The following is a 12603-nucleotide window of genomic DNA, read 5'->3' on the forward strand; positions in this document are numbered from 1 at the left end:
TTCGGCTTCTTGCAGTGTGTGGGACTTGTTCTATTAGTCCATCTATACTGACCTCCATCAGGTTGCAAATTCAATCTAATTTTTTTATGCATCTAGCTCTGAAAAAATATTTCAGCTTGTAGCAGTGTGTGGGACTTGTTCTATTAGTCCATCTATACTGACCTCCATCAGGCTGCAAATTCAATAAAAAATTTTTCTGCATCAAGCTCTGAAAAAATATTTCGGCTTCTAGCAGTGTGTGGGACTTGTTCTATTAGTCCATCTATACTAACCTCCATCAGGTTGCAAATTCAATCAAATTTTTTTCTGCATCTAGCTCTGAAAAAATAATTCATCTTGTAGCAGTGTGTGGGACTTGATCTATTAGTCCATCTATACTGACCTCCATCAGGTTGCAAATTCAATATAATTTTTTTCTGCATCTAGCTCTGAAAAAATATTAAGGCTTCTAGCAGTGTGTGGGACTTGTTCCATTAGTCCATCTATACTGACCTCCATCAGGTTGCAAATTCAATATAATTTTTTTTTGCATCTAGCTCTGAAAAAATATTTCAGCTTGTAGCAGTGTGTGGGACTTGTTCTATTAGTCCATCTATACTGACCTCCATCAACTTGCAAATTCAATCTAATTTTTTTCTGCATCTATCTCTGAAAAAATATTTCAGCTTGTAGCAGTGTGTGGGAGTTGTTCTATTAGTCCATCTATATTGACCTCCATCAGGTTGCAAATTCAATATAATTTTTTTCTGCATCTAGCTCTGAAAAAATATTTCAGCTTGTAGCAGTGTGTGGGACTTGTTCTATTAGTCCATCTATACTGACCTCCATCAGGTTGCAAATTCAATCTAATTTTTTTCTGCATCTAGCTCTGAAAAAATATTTCAGCTTGTAGCAGAGTGTGGGACTTGTTCTATTAGTCCATCAATACTGACCTCCATCAGGTTGCAAATTCAATCTAATTTTTTTCTGCATCTAGCTCTGAAAAAATATTTCAGCTTGTAGCAGTGTGTGGGACTTGTTCTATTAGTCCATCTATATTGACCTCCATCAGGTTGCAAATTCAATATAATTTTTTTCTGCATCTAGCTCTGAAAAAATATTTCTGCTTGTAGCAGTGTGTGGGACTTGTTCTATTAGTCCATCTATACTGACCTCCATCAGGTTGCAAATTCAATCTAATTTTTTTCTGCATCTAGCTCTGAAAAAATATTTAGGCTTCTAGCAGTGTGTGGGACTTGTTCTATTAGTCCATCTATACTGACCTCCATCAGGTTGCAAATTCAATCTAATTTTTTTCTGCATCTAGCTCTGAAAAAATATTTCGGCTTCTAGCAGTGTGTGGGACTTGTTCTATTAGTCCATCTATACTAACCTCTATCAGGTTGCAAATTCAATATAATATTTTTCTGCATCTAGCTCTGAAAAAATATTTAGGCTTCTAGCAGTGTGTGTGACTTGTTCTATTAGTCCATCAATACTGACCTCCATCAGGTTGCAAATTCAATCTAATTTTTTTCTGCATCTAGCTCTGAAAAAATATTTCAGCTTGTAGCAGTGTGTGGGAGTTGTTCTATTAGTCCATCTATATTGACCTCCATCAGGTTGCAAATTCAATATAATTTTTTTCTGCATCTAGCTCTGAAAAAATATTTCAGCTTGTAGCAGTGTGTGGGACTTGTTCTATTAGTCCATCTATACTGACCTCCATCAGGTTGCAAATTCAATCTAATTTTTTTCTGCATCTAGCTCTGAAAAAATATTTAGGCTTCTAGCAGTGTGTGGGACTTGTTCTATTAGTCCATCTATACTGACCTCCATCAGGTTGCAAATTCAATCTAATTTTTTTCTGCATCTAGCTCTGAAAAAATATTTCGGCTTCTAGCAGTGTGTGGGACTTGTTCTATTAGTCCATCTATACTAACCTCCATCAGGTTGCAAATTCAATATAATATTTTTCTGCATCTAGCTCTGAAAAAATATTTAGGCTTCTAGCAGTGTGTGGGACTTGTTCTATTAGTCCATCTATATTGACCTCCATCAGGTTGCAAATTCAATATAATTTTTTTCTGCATCTAGCTCTGAAAAAATATTTCAGCTTGTAGCAGTGTGTGGGACTTGTTCTATTAGTCCATCTATACTGACCTCCATCAGGTTGCAAATTCAATCTAATATTTTTCTGCATCTTGGTCTGAAACAATATTTAGGCTTCTAGCAGTGTGTGGGACTTGTTCTATTAGTCCATCTATACTGACCTCCATCAGGTTGCAAATTCAATGTAATTTTTTTCTGCATCTAGCTCTGAAAAAATATTTCAGCTTGTAGCGGTGTGTGGGACTTGTTCTATTAGTCCATCTATACTGACCTCCATCAGGTTGCAAATTCAATCTAATTTTTTTCTGCATCTAGCTCTGAAAAAATATTTCGGCTTCTAGCAGTGTGTGGGACTTGTTCTATTAGTCCATCTATACTAACCTCCATCAGTTTGCAAATTCAATATAATATTTTTCTGCATCTTGCTCTGAAAAAATATTTAGGCTTCTAGCAGTGTGTGGGACTTGTTCTATTAGTCCATCTATACTGACCTCCATCAGGTTGCAAATTCAATATAATTTTTTTTTGCATCTAGCTCTGAAAAAATATTTCAGCTTGTAGCAGTGTGTGAGACTTGTTCTATTAGTCCATCTATACTGACCTCCATCAAGTTGCAAATTCAATCTAATTTTTTTCTGCATCTAGCTCTGAAAAAATATTTCAGCTTGTAGCAGTGTGTGGGACTTGTTCTATTAGTCCATCTATACTGACCTCCATCAGGTTGCAAATTCAATATAATTTTTTTCTGCATCTAGCTCTGAAAAAATATTTCAGCTTGTAGCAGTGTGTGGGACTTGTTCTATTAGTCCATCTATACTGACCTCCATCAGGTTGCAAATTCAATATAATTTTTTTCTGCATCTAGCTCTGAAAAAATATTTTGGCTTCTTGCAGTGTGTGGGACTTGTTCTATTAGTCCATCTATACTGACCTCCATCAGGTTGCAAATTCAATATAATTTTTTTCTGCATCTAGCTCTGAAAAAATATTTCAGCTTGTAGCGGTGTGTGGGACTTGTTCTATTAGTCCATCTATACTGACCTCCATCAGGTTGCAAATTCAATCTAATTTTTTTCTGCATCTAGCTCTGAAAAATTTTTTCGGCTTTTAGCAGTGTGTGTTACTTGTTCTATTAGTCCATCTATACTGACCTCCATCAGGTTGCAAATTCAATATAATATTTTTCTGCATCTTGCTCTGAAAAAATATTTAGGCTTCTAGCAGTGTGTGGGACTTGTTCTATTAGTCCTTCTATACTGACCTCCATCAGGTTGCAAATTCAATATAATTTTTTTTTGCATCTAGCTCTGAAAAAATATTTAAGCTTCTTGCAGTGTGTGGGACTTGTTCTATTAGTCCATCTATACTGACCTCCATCAGGTTGCAAATTCAATCTAATTTTTTTATGCATCTAGCTCTGAAAAAATATTTAAGCTTCTTGCAGTGTGTGGGACTTGTTCTATTAGTCCATCTATACTGACCTCCATCAGGTTGCAAATTCAATCTAATTTTTTTCTGCATCTAGCTCTGAAAAAATATTTCAGCTTTAGCAGTGTGTGGGACTTGTTCTATTAGTCCATCTATACTGACCTCCATCAGGTTGCAAATTCAATCTAATTTTTTTCTTCATCTAGCTCTGAAAAAATATTTCAGCTTGTAGCAGTGTGTGGGACTTGTTCTATTAGTCCGTCTATACTGACCTCCATCAGGTTGCAAATTCAATATAATTTTTTTCTGCATCAAGCTCTGAAAAAATATTTCGGCTTCTAGCAGTGTGTGGGACTTGTTCTATTAGTCCATCTATACTAACCTCCATCAGGTTGCAAATTCAATCAAATTTTTTTCTGCATCTAGCTCTGAAAAAATATTTCATCTTGTAGCAGTGTGTGGGACTTGTTCTATTAGTCCATCTATACTGACCTCCATCAGGTTGCAAATTCAATATAATTTTTTTCTGCATCTAGCTCTGAAAAAATATTTAGGCTTCTAGCAGTGTGTGGGACTTGTTCTATTAGTCCATCTATACTGACCTCCATCAGGTTGCAAATTCAATATAATTTTTTTTTACATCTAGCTCTGAAAAAAGATTTCAGCTTGTAGCAGTGTGTGGGACTTGTTCTATTAGTCCATCTATACTGACCTCCATCAAGTTGCAAATTCAATCTAATTTTTTTCTGCATCTAGCTCTGAAAAAATATTTCAGCTTGTAGCAGTGTGTGGGACTTGTTCTATTAGTCCATCAATACTGACCTCCATCAGGTTGCAAATTCAATCTAATTTTTTTCTGCATCTAGCTCTGAAAAAATATTTAGGCTTCTAGCAGTGTGTGGGACTTGTTCTATTAGTCCATCTATACTAACCTCCATCAGGTTGCAAATTCAATATAATACTTTTCTGCATCTAGCTCTGAAAAAATATTTACGCTTCTAGCAGTGTGTGGGACTTGTTCTATTAGTCCATCTATACTGACCTCCATCAGGTTGCAAATTCAATCTAATTTTTTTCTGCATCTAGCTCTGAAAAAATATTTCAGCTTCTAGCAGTGTGTGGGACTTGTTCCATTAGTCCATCAATACTGACCTCCATCAGGTTGCAAATTCAATCTAATTTTTTTCTGCATCTAGCTCTGAAAAAATATTTCAGCTTGTAGCAGTGTGTGGGACTTGTTCTATTAGTCCATCTATATTGACCTCCATCAGGTTGCAAATTCAATCTAATTTTTTTCTGCATCTAGCTCTGAAAAAATATTTCGGCTTCTAGCAGTGTGTGGGACTTGTTCTATTAGTCCATCTATGCTAACCTCCATCAGGTTGCAAATTCAATCTAATATTTTTCTGCATCTTGGTCTGAAAAAATATTTAGGCTTCTAGCAGTGTGTGGGACTTGTTCTATTAGTCCATCTATACTGACCTCCATCAGGTTGCAAATTCAATGTAATTTTTTTCTGCATCTAGCTCTGAAAAAATATTTCAGCTTGTAGCGGTGTGTGGGACTTGTTCTATTAGTCCATCTATACTGACCTCCATCAGGTTGCAAATTCAATCTAATTTTTTTCTGCATCTAGCTCTGAAAAAATATTTCGGCTTCTAGCAGTGTGTGGGACTTGTTCTATTAGTCCATCTATACTAACCTCCATCAGTTTGCAAATTCAATATAATATTTTTCTGCATCTTGCTCTGAAAAAATATTTAGGCTTCTAGCAGTGTGTGGGACTTGTTCTATTAGTCCATCTATACTGACCTCCATCAGGTTGCAAATTCAATATAATTTTTTTTTGCATCTAGCTCTGAAAAAATATTTCAGCTTGTAGCAGTGTGTGAGACTTGTTCTATTAGTCCATCTATACTGACCTCCATCAAGTTGCAAATTCAATCTAATTTTTTTCTGCATCTAGCTCTGAAAAAATATTTCAGCTTGTAGCAGTGTGTGGGACTTGTTCTATTAGTCCATCTATACTGACCTCCATCAGGTTGCAAATTCAATCTAATTTTTTTCTGCATCTATCTCTGAAAAAATATTTCGGCTTCTAGCAGTGTGTGGGACTTGTTCTATTAGTCCATCTATACTGACCTCCATCAGGTTGCAAATTCAATATAATTTTTTTCTGCATCTAGCTCTGAAAAAATATTTCAGCTTGTAGCGGTGTGTGGGACTTGTTCTATTAGTCCATCTATACTGACCTCCATCAGGTTGCAAATTCAATCTAATTTTTTTCTGCATCTTGCTCTGAAAAAATATTTAGGCTTCTAGCAGTGTGTGGGACTTGTTCTATTAGTCCTTCTATACTGACCTCCATCAGGTTGCAAATTCAATATAATTTTTTTCTGCATCTAGCTTTGAAAAAATATTTCAGCTTGTAGCGGTGTGTGGGACTTGTTCTATTAGTCCATCTATACTGACCTCCATCAGGTTGCAAATTCAATCTAATTTTTTTCTGCATCTAGCTCTGAAAAAATATTTCGGCTTCTAGCAGTGTGTGGGACTTGTTCCATTAGTCCATCTATACTAACCTCCATCAGGTTGTAAATTCAATATAATATTTTTCTGCATCTAGCTCTGAAAAAATATTTAGGCTTCTAGCAGTGTGTGGGACTTGTTCTATTAGTCCATCAATACTGACCTCCATCAGGTTGCAAATTCAATCTAATTTTTTTCTGCATCTAGCTCTGAAAAAATATTTCAGCTTGTAGCAGTGTGTGGGACTTCTTCTATTAGTCCATCTATATTGACCTCCATCAGGTTGCAAGTTCAATCTAATTTTTTTCTGCATCTATCTCTGAAAAAATATTTCGGCTTCTAGCAGTGTGTGGGACTTGTTCTATTAATCCATCTATACTGACCTCCATCAGGTTGCAAATTCAATATAATTTTTTTCTGCATCTAGCTCTGAAAAAATATTTCAGCTTGTAGCGGTGTGTGGGACTTGTTCTAATAGTCCATCTATACTGACCTCCATCAGGTTGCAAATTCAATCTAATTTTTTTCTGCATCTAGCTCTGAAAAAATATTTCGGCTTCTAGCAGTGTGTGGGACTTGTTCTATTAGTCCATCTATACTGACCTCCATCAGGTTGCAAATTCAATATAATATTTTTCTGCATCTTGCTCTGAAAAAATATTTAGGCTTCTAGCAGTGTGTGGGACTTGTTCTATTAGTCCTTCTATACTGACCTACATCAGGTTGCAAATTCAATATAATTTTTTTTTGCATCTAGCTCTGAAAAAATATTTCAGCTTGTAGCAGTGTGTGGGACTTGTTCTATTAGTCCATCTATACTGACCTCCATCAGGTTGCAAATTCAATCTAATTTTTTTCTGCATCTAGCTCTGAAAAAATATTTCGGCTTCTTGCAGTGTGTGGGACTTGTTCTATTAGTCCATCTATACTGACCTCCATCAGGTTGCAAATTCAATATAATTTTTTTCCTGTATCTAGCTCCGAAAAAATATTTCAGCTTGTAGCAGTGTGTGGGACTTGTTTTATTAGTCCATGTATACTGACCTCCATCAGGTTGCAAATTCAATCTAATTTTTTTATGCATCTAGCTCTGAAAAAATATTTAAGATTCTTGCAGTGTGTGGGACTTGTTCTATTAGTCCATCTATACTGACCTCCATCAGGTTGCAAATTCAATCTAATTTTTTTCTGCATCTAGCTCTGAAAAAATATTTCAGCTTTAGCAGTGTGTGGGACTTGTTCTATTAGTCCATCTATACTGACCTCCATCAGGTTGCAAATTCAATCTAATTTTTTTCTTCATCTAGCTCTGAAAAAATATTTCAGCTTGTAGCAGTGTGTGGGACTTGTTCTATTAGTCCGTCTATACTGACCTCCATCAGGTTGCAAATTCAATATAATTTTTTTCTGCATCAAGCTCTGAAAAAATATTTCGGCTTCTAGCAGTGTGTGGGACTTGTTCTATTAGTCCATCTATACTAACCTCCATCAGGTTGCAAATTCAATCAAATTTTTTTCTGCATCTAGCTCTGAAAAAATATTTCATCTTGTAGCAGTGTGTGGGACTTGTTCTATTAGTCCATCTATACTGACCTCCATCAGGTTGCAAATTCAATATAATTTTTTTCTGCATCTAGCTCTGAAAAAATATTTAGGCTTCTAGCAGTGTGTGGGACTTGTTCTATTAGTCCATCTATACTGACCTCCATCAGGTTGCAAATTCAATATAATTTTTTTTTGCATCTAGCTCTGAAAAAATATTTCAGCTTGTAGCAGTGTGTGGGACTTGTTCTATTAGTCCATCTATACTGACCTCCATCAAGTTGCAAATTCAATCTAATTTTTTTCTGCATCTAGCTCTGAAAAAATATTTCAGCTTGTAGCAGTGTGTGGGACTTGTTCTATTAGTCCATCAATACTGACGTCCATCAGGTTGCAAATTCAATCTAATTTTTTTCTGCATCTAGCTCTGAAAAAATATTTCAGCTTGTAGCAGTGTGTGGGACTTGTTCTATTAGTCCATCTATATTGACCTCCATCAGGTTGCAAATTCAATATAATTTTTTTCTGCATCTAGCTCTGAAAAATATTTCAGCTTGTAGCAGTGTGTGGGACTTGTTCTATTAGTCCATCTATACTGACCTCCATCAGGTTGCAAATTCAATCTAATTTTTTTCTTCATCTAGCTCTGAAAAAATATTTCAGCTTGTAGGAGTGTGTGGGACTTGTTCTATTAGTCCATCTATACTGACCTCCATCAGGTTGCAAATTCAATATAATTTGTTTCTGCATCTAGCTCTGAAAAAATATTTCAGCTTGTAGCGGTGTGTGGGACTTGTTCTATTAGTCCATATATACTGACCTCCATCAGGTTGCAAATTCAATCTAATTTTTTTCTGCATCTAGCTCTGAAAAAATATTTCGGCTTCTAGCAGTGTGTGGGACTTGTTCTATTAGTCCATCTATACTAACCTCCATCAGTTTGCAAATTCAATATAATATTTTTCTGCATCTTGCTCTGAAAAAATATTTAGGCTTCTAGCAGTGTGTGGGACTTGTTCTATTAGTCCATCTATACTGACTTCCATCAGGTTGCAAATTCAATATAATTTTTTTTTGCATCTAGCTCTGAAAAATTATTTCAGCTTGTAGCAGTGTGTGGGACTTGTTCTATTAGTCCATCTATACTGACCTCCATCAGGTTGCAAATTCAATCTAATTTTTTTCTGCATCTAGCTCTGAAAAAATATTTCGGCTTCTAGCAGTGTGTGGGACTTGTTCTATTAGTCCATCTATACTAACCTCCATCAGTTTGCAAATTCAATATAATATTTTTCTGCATCTTGCTCTGAAAAAATATTTAGGCTTCTAGCAGTGTGTGGGACTTGTTCTATTAGTCCATCTATACTGACCTCCATCAGGTTGCAAATTCAATATAATTTTTTTTTGCATCTAGCTCTGAAAAAATATTTCAGCTTGTAGCAGTGTGTGAGACTTGTTCTATTAGTCCATCTATACTGACCTCCATCAAGTTGCAAATTCAATCTAATTTTTTTCTGCATCTAGCTCTGAAAAAATATTTCAGCTTGTAGCAGTGTGTGGGACTTGTTCTATTAGTCCATCTATACTGACCTCCATCAGGTTGCAAATTCAATCTAATTTTTTTCTGCATCTAGCTCTGAAAAAATATTTCAGCTTGTAGCAGTGTGTGGGACTTGTTCTATTAGTCCATCTATACTGACATCCATCAGGTTGCAAATTCAATATAATTTTTTTCTGCATCTAGCTCTGAAAAAATATTTCAGCTTGTAGCAGTGTGTGAGACTTGTTCTATTAGTCCATCTATACTGACCTCCATCAGGTTGCAAATTCAATATAATTTTTTTCTGCATCTAGCTCTGAAAAAATATTTCGGCTTCTTGCAGTGTGTGGGACTTGTTCTATTAGTCCATCTATACTGACCTCCATCAGGTTGCAAATTCAATATAATTTTTTTCTGCATCTAGCTCTGAAAAAATATTTCAGCTTGTAGCAGTGTGTGGGACTTGTTCTATTAGTCCATCTATACTGACATCCATGAGGTTGCAAATTCAATATAATTTTTTTCTGCATCTAGCTCTGAAAAAATATTTCAGCTTGTAGCAGTGTGTGGGACTTGTTCTATTAGTCCATATATACTGACCTCCATCAGGTTGCAAATTCAATCTAATTTTTTTCTGCATCTAGCTCTGAAAAAATATTTCGGCTTCTAGCAGTGTGTGGGACTTGTTCTATTAGTCCATCTATACTAACCTCCATCAGTTTGCAAATTCAATATAATATTTTTCTGCATCTTGCTCTGAAAAAATATTTAGGCTTCTAGCAGTGTGTGGGACTTGTTCTATTAGTCCATCTATACTGACTTCCATCAGGTTGCAAATTCAATATAATTTTTTTTTTGCATCAAGCTCTGAAAAATTATTTCAGCTTGTAGCAGTGTGTGGGACTTGTTCTATTAGTCCATCTATACTGACCTCCATCAGGTTGCAAATTCAATCTAATTTTTTTCTGCATCTAGCTCTGAAAAAATATTTCGGCTTCTAGCAGTGTGTGGGACTTGTTCTATTAGTCCATCTATACTAACCTCCATCAGTTTGCAAATTCAATATAATATTTTTCTGCATCTTGCTCTGAAAAAATATTTAGGCTTCTAGCAGTGTGTGGGACTTGTTCTATTAGTCCATCTATACTGACCTCCATCAGGTTGCAAATTCAATATAATTTTTTTTTGCATCTAGCTCTGAAAAAATATTTCAGCTTGTAGCAGTGTGTGAGACTTGTTCTATTAGTCCATCTATACTGACCTCCATCAAGTTGCAAATTCAATCTAATTTTTTTCTGCATCTAGCTCTGAAAAAATATTTCAGCTTGTAGCAGTGTGTGGGACTTGTTCTATTAGTCCATCTATACTGACCTCCATCAGGTTGCAAATTCAATCTAATTTTTTTCTGCATCTAGCTCTGAAAAAATATTTCAGCTTGTAGCAGTGTGTGGGACTTGTTCTATTAGTCCATCTATACTGACCTCCATCAGGTTGCAAATTCAATATAATTTTTTTCTGCATCTAGCTCTGAAAAAATATTTCGGCTTCTTGCAGTGTGTGGGACTTGTTCTATTAGTCCATCTATACTGACCTCCATCAGGTTGCAAATTCAATATAATTTTTTTCTGCATCTAGCTCTGAAAAAATATTTCAGCTTGTAGCGGTGTGTGGGACTTGTTCTATTAGTCCATCTATACTGACCTCCATCAGGTTGCAAATTCAATCTAATTTTTTTCTGCATCTAGCTCTGAAAAAATATTTCGGCTTCTAGCAGTGTGTGGGACTTGTTCTATTAGTCCATCTATACTAACCTCCATCAGTTTGCAAATTCAATATAATATTTTTCTGCATCTTTCTCTGAAAAAATATTTAGGCTTCTAGCAGTGTGTGGGACTTGTTCTATTAGTCCATCTATACTGACCTCCATCAGATTGCAAATTCAATATAATTTTTTTTTGCATCTAGCTCTGAAAAAATATTTCAGCTTGTAGCAGTGTGTGGGACTTGTTCTATTAGTCCATCTATACTGACCTCCATCAGGTTGCAAATTCAATCTAATTTTTTTCTGCATCTAGCTCTGAAAAAATATTTCAGCTTGTAGCAGTGTGTGGGACTTGTTCTATTAGTCCATCTATACTGACCTCCAGGTTGCAAATTCAATCTAATTTTTTTCTGCATCTAGCTCTGAAAAAATATTTCAGCTTGTAGCAGTGTGTGGGACTTGTTCTATTAGTCCATCTATACTGACCTCCATCAGGTTGCAAATTCAATATAATTTTTTTCTGCATCTAGCTCTGAAAAAATATTTCGGCTTCTTGCAGTGTGTGGGACTTGTTCTATTAGTCCATCTATACTGACCTCCATCAGGTTGCAAATTCAATATAATTTTTTTCTGCATCTAGCTCTGAAAAAATATTTCAGCTTGTAGCGGTGTGTGGGACTTGTTCTATTAGTCCATCTATACTGACCTCCATCAGGTTGCAAATTCAATCTAATTTTTTTCTGCATCTAGCTCTGAAAAAATATTTCGGCTTCTAGCAGTGTGTGGGCCTTGTTCTATTAGTCCATCTATACTGACTTCCATCAGGTTGCAAATTCAATCTAATTTTTTTCTGCATCTAGCTCTGAAAAAATATTTCAGCTTTAGCAGTGTGTGGGACTTGTTCTATTAGTCCATCTATACTGACCTCCATCAGGTTGCAAATTCAATCTAATTTTTTTCTTCATCTAGCTCTGAAAAAATATTTCAGCTTGTAGCAGTGTGTGGGACTTGTTCTATTAGTCCATCTATACTGACCTCCATCAGGTTGCAAATTCAATATAATTTTTTTCTGCATCTAGCTCTGAAAAAATATTTCGGCTTCTTGCAGTGTGTGGGACTTGTTCTATTAGTCCATCTATACTGACCTCCATCACGTTGCAAATTCAATCTATTTTTTTTCTGCATCTAGCTCTGAAAAAATATTTAAGCTTGTAGCAGTGTGTGGGACTTGTTCTATTAGTCCATCTATACTGACCTCCATCAGGTTGCAAATTCAATCTAATTTTTTTCTGCTTCTAGCTCTGAAAAAATATTTCAGCTTTAGCAGTGTGTGGGACTTGTTCTATTAGTCCCTCTATACTGACCTCCATCAGGTTGCAAATTCAATCTAATTTTTTTCTGCATCTAGCTCTGAAAAAATATTTCAGCTTTAGCAGTGTGTGGGACTTGTTCTATTAGTCCATCTATACTGACCTCCATCAGGTTGCAAATTCAATCTAATTTTTTTCTGCATCTAGCTCTGAAAAAATATTTCAGCTTTAGCAGTGTGTGGGACTTGTTCTATTAGTCCATCTATACTGACCTCCATCAGGTTGGAAATTCAATCTAATTTTTTTCTTCATCTAGCTCTGAAAAAATATTTCAGCTTGTAGCAGTGTGTATGACTTGTTCTATTAGTCCGTCTATACTGACCTCCATCAGGTTGCAAATT

The sequence above is a fragment of the Phyllobates terribilis genome, unplaced genomic scaffold (genome assembly GCF_046119375.1).
Source record: "Phyllobates terribilis strain yellow unplaced genomic scaffold, ASM4611937v1 Scaffold_1__5_contigs__length_1240528914, whole genome shotgun sequence".
NCBI classification, from domain to species: Eukaryota; Metazoa; Chordata; class Amphibia; order Anura; family Dendrobatidae; genus Phyllobates; species Phyllobates terribilis.